The sequence below is a fragment of the Bos mutus genome, chromosome 10 (genome assembly GCF_027580195.1).
Source record: "Bos mutus isolate GX-2022 chromosome 10, NWIPB_WYAK_1.1, whole genome shotgun sequence".
Classification (NCBI taxonomy): domain Eukaryota; kingdom Metazoa; phylum Chordata; class Mammalia; order Artiodactyla; family Bovidae; genus Bos; species Bos mutus.
This window is the reverse complement of record NC_091626.1, coordinates 67,691,463-67,708,053: the sequence shown is the minus strand read 5'-3', so window position 1 is coordinate 67,708,053 and position 16,591 is coordinate 67,691,463. Positions and strand designations below refer to the sequence as shown.

The following is a 16,591-nucleotide window of genomic DNA, read 5'->3' as shown; positions in this document are numbered from 1 at the left end:
CCAGGGAAGTCCCTGCATTATATATGCACATATATATAAATACATACAAACATAGATATTTTTATATAAGTACATGAAAATACATGCATATAAGTGAGTACTAGATGCAACAAAGTAGTATTGGGGTGGGGGGGTGCTGGTTGAAGAAACCTAGACTGAGAGAGCTGTAATATAGAAAACGTGGAGTTCTTATTGTCAACTATGTATATCTATGTCAGTTATTTAGATGTTTCAACAATTAGCCATATCTAGTAACTAACACTTATATGGCACTTAATACGTACCATGTACTGTTCTAAGAACTTTTATATATTCCCATTTTATCCTTACAGAACAGGATTGTTATTATCCTCATTTAACAGAAAAGCACTTGAGGCACCATAAATTTCGACATGACTAAAGTCATTTGTAAGTGCTGGATCCAAGAATCAAAGCCACTAGTAGTTTGGTTCCAGACTTTACGACCTCCACCGTGTGCTGTGCTGTGCTTAGTTGCTCAGGCGTGTCCGACTCTTTTCGACCCCAGGGACTGTAGCCTTCCAGGCTCCTCTGTCCATGGAATTCTCCAGGCAAGGATACTAGAGCAGGTTGCTATCCCCTCCTCCAGGGGATCTTCCCAATCCAGGGATCGAACCCAGGTCTCCCACATTGCAGGCAGATTCTTTACCATCTGAGCCACTAGGGAAGCCTGACCTCCACCATAATGCCCTTCAATTAACTGTCTAGGCTGAAAACTGCCATGATAAAAATCTGTGGCTTAAAGACAGTCTACCCTATTTACTTATAACTCTGAAATTCCTGAAATTTAGAAATCAAGGTCATTTTTACAGGAACAATTTCACATGCTTTAATTCTAGCAACAATCTTATAAGAGGAAGCATGAAGCCAGGCAGGTCTGACTCCTAGTTCAGCTCTACTAACTCCTGCCTCCGAGAGCTTAGGAATATGTTTTAACCTTCTTCAGCTTCATTTTACTATGTTATGCTATGTAGGGGAAAAAGCATTCTTTTAAGGGTTGCTATGAGGGAAGATCCCCTGTCGAAGGGGATAACTACCCACTCCAGTATTCTTGCCTGGAGAATCCCATGGCCAGAGAAGCCTGGGGGGCTACAGTCCATGGGGTCAGGAAGAGTCCAACACCACTAAGCACGCACACACACATGAAGGTAATAGAAACTGTATATATATTTTCTGGCCCATTCACAAGTACTTTATAAATGACCACCACGATTAAGCTATCATTTTTATTCCCATGATATCTGAGAAAACTGAGGTTCAAAGACTATAAAAGATTTCCCTAAGAGAAAACTTCTGAAATAGCAGAGGTATATCTTGAACCTGTCAGGTTCCCTGATACTATATGTGAGGCAACTTGCAGCACATCACATTGTTTCAAAATTTCCCTCATTGCATAGCACATGTGTTATCTGTTCCATTTTCCCCTGGTTAATTAATTCCACATCAAGTTTTCTTGATTTTGAATCTTTACGTTGTATATCATTTATAAGATACAATTTAGTATGTAACTACTTCTAGATCTGTATACTGGTGCTTCTGTAATAAAACTGCAAATTTTCTGAGGGAAGACTAACCAATATCTGTACACAACTGCATTTACATACCACTGTATACTCAATAAGCAATTTTACTTGTTTTCATTATAGAACAATGTTCACTTCTTCAACAGATAAAGTCTACTCGAATTCATCTAATGGGACCTCTGAGTCTCCAGGAATTCTTTCCTCTTCAGCCAAGAAAGAACACCAGGTTTTGTCCAAAATTTTGTTATTAAAAATAATTTTTGGTATCATCGACAACAAGTAAGGAAAATTTGCAGAAGCAACTTACAGTTAGAAATACAGAAAGAAAAAAAGGTTAAAGATGAGACAAAAGAAAGAAGGATGCAACAATCTTCAAGAGCAGCATAGAGAAGGACAGGTCACAGGAAGGAGGAGGAGGAGGGACAGGAAGAGGCATAGATCTGACAAAGAGTTTATGGTACACAATCACAGGACCAAAATAGAAAGGAGCAACAGAGCCTGCAAAGTGTGAAAAGTAGGTAAAGCCCTATGGGATTGGGAGTGTCTATTTGCATAACAGGAAAAGGGAGAAGGAGGGATAATAACATCCAGGATTTGCTTCTTTGTTCTCAAAATAAGTAGCCACTTCTCCATTATCTTAGAAGTAGATTTACTTCTGTCTGTTTTGAGACCTCAGAAAACTATGATTGAACAACATTTTTTGACCCTTTGAATGCCATAGCTGACTAACGTTTCTGGCTCTAGAGAAAAATGCCTTTCTCTTCCACAGGACTGACCTAACACATGAGATCTAACACATTAACAGGTGCCAGAGCCTGGGTTTCCTGGAGAATTTTGTTTCCATGGCTTTGAAAGTATAGGTTCACCAACTCTCTGAATAAAATACACAATTAATGAAGACAATTTAAAAAATAAAAGTTCCTAAAGAAAAAAAAAAAAAAAACAGGTGCCATGTGCCAGGGCAGACTGATGAAGCATGTGTTAATAACACACGGCAAAAACTGGATGTTTTATAAATGTTTCGTTACTTCCATAAAGAGTTTATAAAAAGTTCAGGAAACAAAGAATGTCTGAATTAAAAGGAAAGCAATGCTATGTAATAATATATGGTAACTGTCAAATTTAGGATATAAAAATAGCAAGCTTTAGGATTTCAGAAGAAAGGAAAATCACCATGGGTCAGCTGATGTGGTCAAAAAAGGCATCCATAAGGAGGTGGGTCTGGTCATCAGCCAAGTCTCTTACTGTGGTTCCGAGAGTATATAATTAAGCAGTGACACCTAAAAGGCTGACCATGCCACAAGAATAGCATGTATTTCCAATTTACGTCCTGTTTCCCACTGACGGTGTTTTGCCAGTTTAGATGCATAAAGTTCTGGTAAAAATAATCTTGTTGACAGAACATTCATATATAGAAGAAAATTTCTGGATCTATGACAGTTGAAAATGCATGATTATCATGAAAAAATCTTTTGAAAACTTGTATACTTATATTTTTTTCTGTTTTCTTCCCAATTTAATGTTAACATCTTTATTTTCCAATATAGTTAGTTCCTGGTCCCAAGCCACCAGAGCTCTATCATTTAGTGCGAATTCTTTCACAGACTCACTCAACTTTACATTCAGCTACTCAGCATTTACTCTTCTTGTCATGACTATCATTTTTAAAAATTATTTTCTGGAATGTGTCTTTCTCCATTTACCTTTTATGCAAAATAGTCTTTTAGATTGGAGAAGGCAGTGGCAACCCACTCCAGTACTCTTGCCTGGAAAATCCCATGGACGGAGGAGCCTGGTAGGATACAGTCCATGGGGTGGCGAGGAGTCGAACATGACTGACAGACTTCACTTTCACTTTTCACTTTCATGAACTGGACAAGGAAATGGCAACAAACTCCTGTATTCTTGCCTGGAGAATCCCAGGGACAGAGGAGCCTGGTGGGCTGCCATCTATGGAGTTGCACAGAGTCAGACACAACTGAAGCAACTTAGCAGCAGCAGGAGCAGCTTTCAGATTGCCTTTTCTGTCCCCCATACTGGTACACTGATATCTAGCTCCAAATGAAAATCTACCAGTGACATTTAGCTAATAATAAAATGCATTTTACAGAACTTATATTACTAACACCTACAGCTACGGTTTTTCCAGTAGTCATGTATGACTGTGAGAGTTGGACTGTGAAGAAAGCTGAGCGCCAAAGAATTGATGCTTTTGAACTGTGGTATTGGAGAAGACTCTTGAGAGTCCCTTGGACTGCAAGGAGATACAACCAGTCCATTCTAAAGGAGATCAGTCTTGGGTGTTCCTTGGAAGGAATGATGCTAAAGCTGAAACTCTAGTACTTTGGCCACCTCATGGGAAGTGTTGACTCATTGGAAAAGACTCTGATGCTGGGAGGGATTGGGGGCAGGAGGAGAAGGGGATGACAGAGGATGAGATGGCTGGATGGCATCACTGACTCAACGGACCAGAGTCTGAGTGAACTCCAGGAGTTGGTGATGGACAGGCAGGCCTGGTGTGCTGCGATTCGTGGCGTCCCAAAGAGTCAGACAAGACTGAGCGACCGAACTGAACTGAACTGAACAGCAATCAAAATCATTGGAAGAAAAACAACACATCACTTTTAAAATCACTGATGCTAAGGCAAATATTCCCCCCACCCTGTGTTTCCACTAGTGTTATAGGTATTTTTCTTGCCTAATCAAAGAACGTCAAAAAAAAAATTCCAAATAAATGCACAAACTACTGAAAAAAGTAACAAAACAACTGCTCATTCTTTGTTTAATCTATTTAGTTAATCATTAATTCTTGTACCTTTTTATTCCAGTAGACACTTTTGGGATAAAAAGACAGAATGGAACTTTAGCCTTTGAAAAAGTAAAAGAGGGAATGGAGGAGGACATGAATGTGAATAATTTAAACAGACGCTCAAAGCTTAGGTTGCCAGGGTGTTGCAAGGTAAGATTCAGAGCCATAAGACGCATGGGAGCTGAAGGGAGAAAGAGAGAGCAAACCAAGGTTTGTTCTGTTTGCCAGAGAAAAGCGCTAACACAGCCTAATAATTATGAACAACCACTATGACTGGAGAAGGCAATGGCAACCCATTCCAGTACTCTTGCCTGGAAAATCCCATGGGTGGAAGAGCCTGGTAGGCTGCAGTCCATGGGGTTGCTAAGAGTTGAGCACAACTGAGCGACTTCACTTTCAATTTTCACTTTCATGCATTGGAGAAGGAAATGGCAACCCACTCCCGTGTTCTTGCCTGGAGAATCCCAGGGACGGAGGAGCCTGGTGGGCTGCCGTCTATGGGGTCGCACAGAGTCAGACACAACTGAAGTGACTTAGCAGCAGCAGCAGCAGTATGACTAAAGTTAGCATTAGTTTAGTCACCAACTGCTTGAATTTTATCAGTGAATTACTATACAGCTTGGCTATGTTTACAAGTCAACACTGAATGATGAAATGTAACCAAACTGTGAACTGGGGTCCTAATGATGTTTGGTGCCAGGCAACCTGGCAGCAAATGACAAGCCCCGGCATAACCTACTGCTGTTGTGTGTCAGGCTCTGTTCACTCAATCAGATCAACCCATTCAGAAGTTGTGTCTGTCCTCCCCAGCCATGTCTCAACCACAATCAACTGAGAGTTCTTTTTCTGGAAACCCATGACAGCCAAGGTCGATTCTGGCTGGGCCACTGATTGCATTTGCTGATTTAATTAAGTGATAAATTATGATGTGTGCTGAGAGACAAAGTTTCTTTATTATGAAGCTGACATAATGCAGTGGATCTTCAAGGAGTGGCAGGTGAGAGGTAATAAATAAACAAAATCCAAATACCTTATAACAAGTGAAGACCTGACTTTAGGACATGGCCTAAAGGTATGAAAAATCAATAGCCATCAAAATCCATTTAGTGGCAAAAGTTATCACAAACAGGTAGTTTATTGATGTTTATTTCATATAGACTAGGAGTACTTAAGACTTTTTCATGGTTTGTTTCTTGTTCTGTAAATTACACTTTTTTCCCCTACGCCTGTGTTCATAGATCTGCCACAGGTATTGTACACAGCAAGGATCTCATTCAAATATGAAGGAGAAATCAAAAGCTTTACAGACAAGCAAAAGCTGAGAGAATTCAGCACTACCAAACCAGCTCTCCAACAAATACTAAAGGATATTCTCTAGACAGGAAACACAAAAAGGGTGTATAAATTCGAACCCAAAACAATAAAGTAAATGGCAACGGGATCATATTTATCAATAATTACCTTGAACGTAAATGGGTTGAATGCCCCAACCAAAAGACAAAGACTGGCTGAATGGATACAAAAACAAGACCCCTATATATACTGTCTACAAGAGACCCACCTCAAAACAGGGGACACATACAGACTGAAAGTGAAGGGCTAGAAAAAGATTTTCCACGCCAATAGGGACCAAAAGAAAGCAGGAGTAGCAATACTCATATCAGACAAAATAGACTTTAAAACAAAGGCTGTGAAAAGAGACAAAGATGGTCACTACATAATGATCAAAGGATCAATCCAAGAAGAAGATATAACAATTATAAATATATATGCACCCAACACGGGAGCACCACAATATGTAAGGCAAATGCTACCAAGTATGAAAGGAGAAATTAACAATAACACAATAATAGTGGGAGACTTTAATACCCCACTCACACCTATGGATAGATCAACTAAACAGAAAATTAACAAGGAAACACAAACTTTAAATGATACAATAGATCAGTTAGACCTAATTTATATCTATAGGACATTTCATTCCAAAACAATGAATTTCACCTTTTTCTCAAGTGCACATGGAACCTTCTCCAGGATAGATCACATCCTGGGCCATAAATCTAGCCTTGGTAAATTCAAAAAAGTTGAAATCATTCCAAGCATCTTTTCTGACCACAATGCAGTAAGATTAGATCTCAATTACAGGAGAAAAACTATTAAAAATTCCAACATATGGAGGCTGAACAACACGCTGCTGAATAACCAACAAATCACAGAAGAAATCAAAAAAGAAATCAAAATTTGCATAGAAATGAATGAAAATGAAAACACAACAACCCAAAACCTGTGGGACACTGTAAAAGCAGTTCTCAGGTAAGTTCATAGCAATACAGGCATACCTCAAGAAACAAGAACAAAGTCAAATAAATAACCTAACTCTATACCTAAAGCAACTAGAAAAGGAAGAAATGAAGAACCCCAGGGTTAGTAGAAGGAAAGAAATCTTAAAAATTAGGGCAGAAATAAATGCAAAAGAAACAAAAGAGACCATAGCAAAAATCAACAAAGCCAAAAGCTGGTTCTTTGAAAGGATAAATAAAATTGACAAACCATTAGCCAGACTCATCAAGAAACAAAGGAGAAAATCAAATCAATAAAATCTGAAATGAAAATGGAGAGATCACAACAGACAACACACAAATACAAAGGATCATAAGAGACTACTATCAGCAATTATATGGCAATAAAATGGACAACGTGGAAGAAATGGACAAATTCTTAGAAAAGTACAACTTTCCAAAACAACCAGGAAGAAATAGAAAATCTTAACAGACCCATCACAAGCACAGAAATTGAAACTGTAATCAAAAATCTTCCAGCAAACAAAAGCCCAGGTCCAGACGGCTTCACAGCTGAATTCTACCAAAAATTTAGAGAAGAGCTAACAACTATCCTACTCAAACTCTTCCAGAAAATTGCAGAGGAAGGTAAACTTCCAAATTCATTCTATGAGGCCACCATTACCCTAATACCAAAACCTGACAAAGATCCCACAAAAAAAGAAAACTACAGGCCAATATCACTGATGAACATAGATGCAAAAATCCTTAACAAAATTCTAGCAATCAGAATCCAACAACACATTAAAAAGATCATACACCATGACCAAGTGGGCTTTATCCCAGGGATGCAAGGATTCTTCAATATCTGCAAATCAATCAATGCAATACACCACATTAACAAATTGAAAAATAAAAACCATATGATTATCTCAATAGATGCAGAGAAAGCCTTTGACAAAATTCAACATCCATTTATGATAAAAACTCTCCAGAAAGCAGGAATAGAAGGAACATACCTCAACATAATAAAAGCTATATATGACAAACCCACAGCAAACATTATCCTCAATGGTGAAAAATTGAAAGCATTTCCTCTAAAGTCAGGAACAAGACAAGGGTGCCCACTTTCACCATTACTATTCAACATAGTTTTGGAAGTTTTGGCCACAGCAATCAGAGCAGAAAAAGAAATAAAAGGAATCCAAATTGGAAAAGAAGAAGTAAAACTTGCACTGTTTGCAGATAACATGATCCTCTACATAGAAAACCCTAAAGACTCCACCAGAAAATTATTAGAACTAATCAATGATTATAGTAAAGTTGCAGGATATAAAATCAACACACAGAAATCCTTTGCATTCCTATATGCTAACAATGAGAAAACAGAAAGAGAAATTAAGGAAACAATTCCATTCACCATTGCAACAAAAAGAAAAAATACTTAGAAATAAATCTACCTAAAGAAACTAAAGACCTAAATATAGAAAACTATAAAACACTGGTGAAAGAAATCAAAGAGGACACATAGATGGAGAAATATACCATGTTCATGGATTGGAAGAATCAATATAGTAAAAATGAGTATACTACCCAAAGCAATCTATAGATTCAATGCAATCCCTATCAAGCTACCAATGGTATTCTTCAAAGAGCCAGAACAAATAATTTCACAATTTGTATGGAAATACAAAAAACCTCGAATAGCCAAAGCTATCTTGAGAAAGAAGAATGGAACTGGAGGAATCAACCTGCCTGACTTCAGGCTCTACTACAAAGCCACAGTCATCAAGAGAGTATGGTACTGGCACAAAGACAGAAATATAGATCAATGGAACAAAATAGAAAGCCCAGAGATAAATCCACACACATATGGACACCTTATCTTTGACAAAGGAGGCAAGAATATACAATGGATTAAAGACAATCTCTTTAACAAGTGGTGCTGGGAAATCTGGTCAACCGCTTGTAAAAGAATGAAACTAGACCACATTCTAACACCATACACAAAAATAAACTCAAAATGGATTAAAGATCTAAACATAAGACCAGAAACTATAAAACTCCTAGAGGAGAACATAGGCAAAACACTCTTCGACATACATCACAGCAGGATCCTCTATGACCCACCTCCCAGAAGATTGGAAATAAAAGCAAAAATAAACAAATGGGAGCTAATCAAACTTAAAAGCTTCTGCACCACAAAGGAAACTATAAGCAAGGTGAAAAGACAGCCTTCAGAATGGGAGAAAATAATAGCAAATGAAGCAACTGATAAACAACTAATCTCAAAAATATACAAGCAACTCCTACACCTCAATTCCAGAAAAATAAATGACCCAATCAAAAAATGGGCCAAAGAACTAAATAGACATTTCTCCAAAGAAGACATACAGATGGCTAACAAACACATGAAAAGATGCTCAACATCACTCATTATCAGAGAAATGCAAATCAAAACCACTATGAGGTACCATTTCACGCCAGTCAGAATGGCTGCGATCCAAAAGTCTACAAGTAGTAAATGCTGGAGAGGATGTGGAGAAAAGGAACCCTCTTACACTGTTGGTGGGAATGCAAACTAGTACAGCCACTATGGAGAACAGTGTGAGATTCCTTAAAAAATGGAAATAGAACTGCCTTATGACCCAGCAATCCCACTGCTGGGCATCCACACTGAGGAAACCAGAATGGAAAGAGACACGTGTACCCCAGTGTTCATCGAGAACTGTTTATAATAGCCAGGACATGGAAGCAACCTAGATGTCCATCAGCAGATGAATGGATAAGAAAGCAGTGGTACATATACACAATGGATTATTACTCAGCCATTAAAAAGAATACATTTGAAACAGTTCTAATGAGGTGGATGAAACTGGAGCCTATTATACAGAGTGAAGTAAGCCCAAAAGAAAAACACCAATACAGTATACTAATGCATATATATGGAATTTAGAAAGATGGGAACAATAACCCTGTATACCAGACAGCAAAAGAGACACTGATGTATAGAACAGTCTTTTGGACTCTGTGGGAGAGGGAGAGGGTGGGATGATTTGGGAGAATGGCATTGAAACATGTATAATATCATATATAAAACGAGTCGCCAGTCCAGGTTCGATGCACGATACTGGATGCTTGGGACTGGTGCACTGGGACGACCCAGAGGGATGGTATGGGGAGGAGGAGGGAGGAGGGTTCAGGATGGGGAACACATGTATGCCTGTGGCGGATTCATTTCAATGTATGGCAGAAGCAATACAGTATTGTAAATTTTAAAAATAAAATAAAAATTTTTTAAAAATTAAAAAAAAAAAAAGTAAAAAAAAAAATAAATAAAAGGCATTAAAGGCAGAGATCCAGACTTAAGGATCTTCCAGTATATTCAGAAGGATAGAAAGAAGTTAAATCACAAGCCAGAGGTTTTTTTGTCACTATGTTTCCACAAATCTGATTTAGGTTTTCACAAACCAACAAAGGACTGACATGCTAGAACAAAAAATCCACAGACCACACACACACACACACAAATCCTGCTACCCTTTTATTTGCTGCAAGCAGGGGAGTAAACTTAACCTCAGGTACAAGTACATTTCCACCTCACCAAGGAGTACATTATTTCCCCATTGCAATTCTGTAAATGATGCAAAAGTTCTCTTTCTAGTCCACAAAATATATTTATTCTGTAATATTGCTGGAACCGTATGGTAAAAAGAAGTGACAGAGGAGAATGTCAAAAAAGAACAAAAAGAAGGATAAGAATATAAATTGTTTTGCTTTAAAATAGTATTTTGCATCTGTATAGCATTAAGTAGTTTACAAAATATCAGGTACACAGGTTTCATGTTACCTTAAAAATGGTGTGTCATCAGGAAATTACAAAGGAACAGAATGGAATACCAAGAACATATTAAAAGTGTCCATTAAGAATGATAACTAATTTGAAAGTTCTTTTCGGCTTCATTAGCAAAGAATTTCTACTCCTGTGGGTAAATATTCTTCACCTTTTCATCTCTTTAGCTATTTGGCACCATTATTTAACTCCCTTCCAAATATAGTTTTTTCCCTCTTGACCTGCTTTTTCTCCCTTAACATAAAATCATTCTTGAACTTTTTCTCAGGTTAAAAACAACAGCTGTTCTCTCAGCACTGTCTTTCCCCAGCCACCAAGCTATGCTCCCTTCTTAACTTTTTGAGATTCATCTCCAGTCGCCTCCCTCCATCCGCAACACGTTTAACTCAGTTTCATCCTTCCCAACTCTACAAATACACTCTTGCCAAGTCCAAAGACTCCCTAGATGCTAATTCAATTGGGCATTTTCATTTCTTATCCAAGTTGGTATCTCTGCTTCATTTCACACTGTCTTTCTCCTCCCTACAGCTCTTTCCATTTTCCATTACAGAATCTGCAAACCGCTTTCTTCACCTTTCCCCTCTGGACATTCCTTATCAGTCTATTCTGCAAACTGCCTTTTCTCTGCTGTCTAGATGAATGTTAGTTGATCACATTCAAGGTCAATACTGCAGTCTTCTGGGATCTCTCCCTCTCCCTTTCACCACTGCAATGAACTGAACACCAGGGACCATCCATTCGACCAACTAATCTCTCCAAATTCCAATTTGCCCTCTCCATTTCTGCTGCCAGTGCCTCAACTCTACTCCTTGCCACCTGTCACAGTTTATTATACAATCTGCTAACAGTTCTTACTGCCTTTTCTCAACCATCTCTATCACTATGAACACCACCCCTGACAACAACCACTCATTCACTCTCTATGCAGATCCCCCCAAAATTATTACTTTTCAACTTTATTTGGCAATCAGGATGCAGTTTTTTCAAAATAGCAAGCACATTTCTTAAGGTCTTATTCCTTCCTTTTAGTTTCATTTATTGCTAACCTTCAACATGGATTCTTAGTCCAGTTCACACAACTGTTCTTCTCCTCTGAGGTTATGCTGCCCTCTCATGCCTTCAATCTTATGGAGGTTCCGTTCCATAGACAGTGGTCCCAACCTTTTTAGCCCCAGGGACCAGTTTCTTGGAAGACAATTTTTCCACAGAGAGGGGTGGGGAAAGTTTTAGGATGATTCAAGTGCATTACATTTATCATGTGCATTTTATTTCTATTATTATTACATCAGCTCCACCTCAAATCATCAGGCATTAACCCTGGAGGTTGGGGACTCCTAGGAAAGTCTTCTCTGATGCTTATCTTTGAAGGCCTCTGTTAACTGTCAGTTCCTTAAAAAAGTTTCCCAAGACTTCCTAAATTGTGTTTGAATTTGGTAATGGCAACCCACTCCAGAACTCTTGCCTAGAAAATCCCATGGATGGAGGAGCCTGGTGGACTTCAGTCCATGGGGTCTCTAAGAGTCAGACAGGACTGAGTGGCATGACTTTCACTTTTCACTTTCATGCACTGGAGAAGGAAATGGCAACCCACTCCAGTGTTCCTGCCTGGAGAATCCCAGGGATAGCGGAGCCTGGTGGGCTGCCGTCTATGGGATCACACAGAGTTGGACACAACTGAAGTGACTTAGCAGCAGCAGCAGCGGCAGAGGCAGTTTTCTATATCTACAATTTTTAAGCTATTATGGGGTTGTTGGTTTATTTAACTTTTCTATAAATTTTTATGAAAGTGATTATGCCGTAGATCTTAAGGATTTTAAGCAAACTTCTAATCTTACGCTAAAATAAATCTTAGATTATCTGTTTGTGTAATAAAGCCTTTAACCAAGATAGCAAAAATGAAAAAACAAACAAACTGCAGCTCAGTTTCAGAACACAGTATTTCTAAGTTTTGGAATCTGATGCAATGAATAATGTTTATAGCAATCATTAATTAATCAGTGCTTTCTAAGTGATAACTCACAAAATATTTTCTCATATATTTCTTCTCTGATATACACATGTATTCTTATGTTTCTATAAAAATGATTAATAACAAGTGTGCCTTGATGTAACTTTATCAAAATACAAAGTGATCAATTAAATTGCCTTTTAAATCAAGGAGATGTAATGTGTCCTTCATCTTAACTGAATTCCTAAATAAAATTTAAGTCATAGCCTCATCTTGTGTTTTATACTTGTCTCTCTCCTGATGAATATGAACTCTGATGCATTACTGCTACATTGTAATATTCTGTCATATCTATAAATTCCACAAAGTCTTAAACCATAAAAAAGATGGCTACATGCTGTTTTTTTTAATGTCTGAGAATTAATCATTTATTTCCCTTTCCTGACATGTCTTTTATGCTTTGCATGTTTTTCAAAGATAAGGGGAGTAGTAATGTTAAGCAATATTACTATCCTCACCAGTGGAAGAAAACAAAACTATCAATCCCAAAACAAATCTACACACTGGACTTTGACGGTGTAGTAGTTTGTCCAATTTCTGAGTATTTTCCAAACACTTTTCCTTGAATTATGAACTGCAAAATCACTTTGACAGTTACAGATTCTATTTTTAGAGTCTATACCTTTTGTCACATAATTTTACATAATCTTCGAAATACTTGGAGCATGAAGACAATAAGAGGGAGATATAAACTGCTTGAACAGTTACAGTATAAATAACATATGAAGCAATCACATAATTCAATCAACAGATATAACACCACAAAGACTGTTTCCAAAAATTATCTATGTTCATACATAATTCAGCATTATTAACAGCATCTGCATAGTCAATGTTGGAATAAAAGAGAAACAATTAAGAACTTTAAACTTAAAAATGTACAACTAAATTTTTTCTATAAAATATAAATCTCAAGCCTGGTCCATAGAAACTGAAATTCTTTGGTATCCTTAGGTGGAAATTCTATGCAAGTGGTTTAACGAAAGACAAGACCAGGAGCAAGAAAGGAGATGATCCTCATTGTGAGAATTAACACACATAAAAAAGCTATATTCTCATACCACAAATTAGTGATACATTATGGAGAAATATAAAGATAATTTTCAATAAACCTAATAAATTTTACACAGTTAAGTCAGAAATTTGTTCTTAAGAAATAATGAGAAACTCATATGTAAATTAAGTAGTTCATTGTTGCATATTCTAACATAGCAAAGCAATGAAAACAATACAAAATTTTGAAATTATAAGTGCAAATATGGTACAAATAATTGACTATATGGTAACTATGTAATTAAGTGTGCTACCAATGGCTTATTAGGTGACCACTAAAACAGCAGTACATATGGAAACAAAACATTTAAAACCTGAGGAGAAGAATTTATCTAAGAAAGTTTGGAACAAAGAGAAAACATAACATATTCTAGTCTTCACATCCAGTTAAATTTATATTTTCTTCTATGCATCAAAGAGGATAGATAACATAGAGCTATGAAGTATTTCTAGTAATAACTGGGTTGTTACTTCTTCATCTGTCTATTCTTTGTACTTAGTGAACATTAACAAAACATGTTGTATTTATTCTGTGACCGTTTATTCATATGTATCACTTTTTTCAAATGATTTTTTTGTGAGTTCTTTATAGATTAACCATGAAATATTTAAATGTTACTCCCCACATCAATTTTACCCCTGAAAATATGGTCTACAACTAGACTTTGGCTCTTAGTAGATTTTCCTATATGATATATTCTTAGAGAAAGTTAAAGTAATGCGTTTATGTAATCAGATTCTAACTTAAAATATGTATACAAAAGAGATTTGTTTCCTTCATTCTCTATATAGAGAATTACAATTAAAATTTCTTTTTCACTATTCACCACTAATTAACTGCACATTTTACCATAGTATTCTGGTGAAAATGAGAGTGTGTATTCAGTAATATTTATTAAGCAGCTACTAGCAGAAAGACTTCCTTCTAGGCATTTTGAATATGTTAGTAAATAAAATAGATGGAGATGTGTATCTGCATGAGGTTTTCCTAATTCTAGTAGGGAGAGACAGATAACAGACAATGTGTATGAAGCAAAACAATGGGTCCTCAGACAGGTGCATACCCTAATCCCCAGAGCCTATGACTGTTACCCTACATGGCAAAAAGGACTCTACAGATATAATTAAGGTTGTGGACATTAGAATAGGGAGTTTATCTTGATTTATCTGGAGAACCCATCTAACTTAATTAGCCCACAAAAAAGAATTGTTTCTGGTTGTTAGTGGAAGGGAGATGATTCAGAAAGGGAAGTCAGAGATATTCCACGACTGAAAAGTATATTATGAGCCATTTCTGGCTCTGAGATGTAAGGAAACACATGCAAGAATTAAAGACAGAACTCTAGGATCTAAGGGTGGCCCCAGCTGACAGCCAGCAAGGTCAATGAGACCTCAGGTACATCAACACAGGGAACTGACGTTTGCCAAGATCCTGAATGAGCTTGGAGGTCTATTCTTCCCAAATCCTCTGACAAAAGCCCAGGTGACAAACACTTTGATTTCAGTCTTATGAAATCCAGAGCAGAAAAAACCAGCAAGCCAATCTGGACTTCTGACATACAAAATGGGGAGATAATAAATCTGTCTTGTTTGAAGCAGACACTACATCTGTGGTAATTTGTCCTGACAGTGAGAGAAAACTAATAAAAAATGTATAATTCATAATTAAATTAGATGCTATATCAGAAGATATTGAATGGTCTGGGAAAAATCAAAATTAATGTAAGGCCAGAAGAATCAGGAATGCTTATACCAGGAGACTGGACAGATGGAGCATTAACAGGTGGCCAGGTTAGGCCTCATCAAGAAGGTAAGATTTGAACAAAGGAGGTGAGAAGGCTGGCCAAGTTAACATAAGGAAACAGAGGTACCTGCTATTGGAAAGACTCTAATACAGAGCTGGCATGTAGGGGAACAGGAAGGAGCTTTGTATAGCTGGGCAGGAGTAAGTTCGGGCTGCACAGGGTTAGTGGAGATGAGGTAAGAACATGTGTCATCTCAGCCCTTGGAAACCTGAGCTTTTACTCAGTGAAACAGAAATCCACTGAAAGGTTTTGATGGATAAGTGATATGATTTAATTTAAAAGTTCTGAGACCAATCTTGCTGCTGTCCTGAGAACAGGTTGTTAGGGGAGCAGGAACAGAGATCAGGAGACTTGTTCATAAGTCCATAATTTGCTCATTTATCCACACAAAAGATGGTCATGGTTTGAATTAAGTTAATGAAAATAAAGATGATAAGGAATCCTTTTCTGGAAATAGTTTTGTTTTTAATTTTAGGAATATGACATTATAGGAATGCACAACATTTAAGGACCTCTTTTTCCAGGAAGCTTCTGTGACACACTTAGATAGCTTTACTTAATTATCACAACACATCACACTATTTTCATAGCACTTATCACACTCTCTGGTCTGAAATGACCTGCTTACTTTCTCTCTCCTTCTAGACTTCAAGTTGGACTCTTAAAAAGGCAACTGCATATTTTCAGATGAGCCTAATAAAAAGCTACATGCTGCCAGCCTTATCTCTAATCTGTACTGTAGGTACAATCCAGACTTCTAAGAAGAGTTATCTTTTATGACACACCAGAAGTCCTCCAGGCCACTTCTCTCAGAAGCTACATAATTTCAAACAACTTCGATGACACCTAGATGTGAAAATCAGGTTCATATTATTTTGATTTGTTTTCCAGTAGAAGAAAAACCTCAAGAATAGTATAATCACTAGTAGAAAGACAGTCTAAATGGAATATTGTTTCCTAGATTTTAATTCACTGGTTTTCCCTTCTTGGATTGAAGCATTCTAAAGAAAAGGCCTAGAACAATCCAAAAAAGAAAAGTGGGTGGTGGAAGAATATTCACATATCACTTAGGAGTGAGATGCAAAAACCTTTCAAAGCCAAGAAGTTTGTTTCACAATTGATTTCTGTTCAATAATAAGGAGCATATCATTCCAGACTATAAATTGGATTCTGTTTAACTACTTTTCAAAAACCTTTTATTTTGTATTAGGTTATAGCCAATTAACAAACAATGTTGTGATAA

At 37.2% G+C, this 16,591-nt stretch overlaps 1 protein-coding gene across 1 annotated transcript in view; it reads right to left on the bottom strand.

The window, feature by feature from the left end:
* MDGA2 (MAM domain containing glycosylphosphatidylinositol anchor 2) overlaps window positions 1-16,591 on the bottom strand; it is a 915,505-nt gene that overhangs the window by 634,227 nt on the left and 264,687 nt on the right. The gene's annotated exons all lie outside the window — the stretch shown is intronic.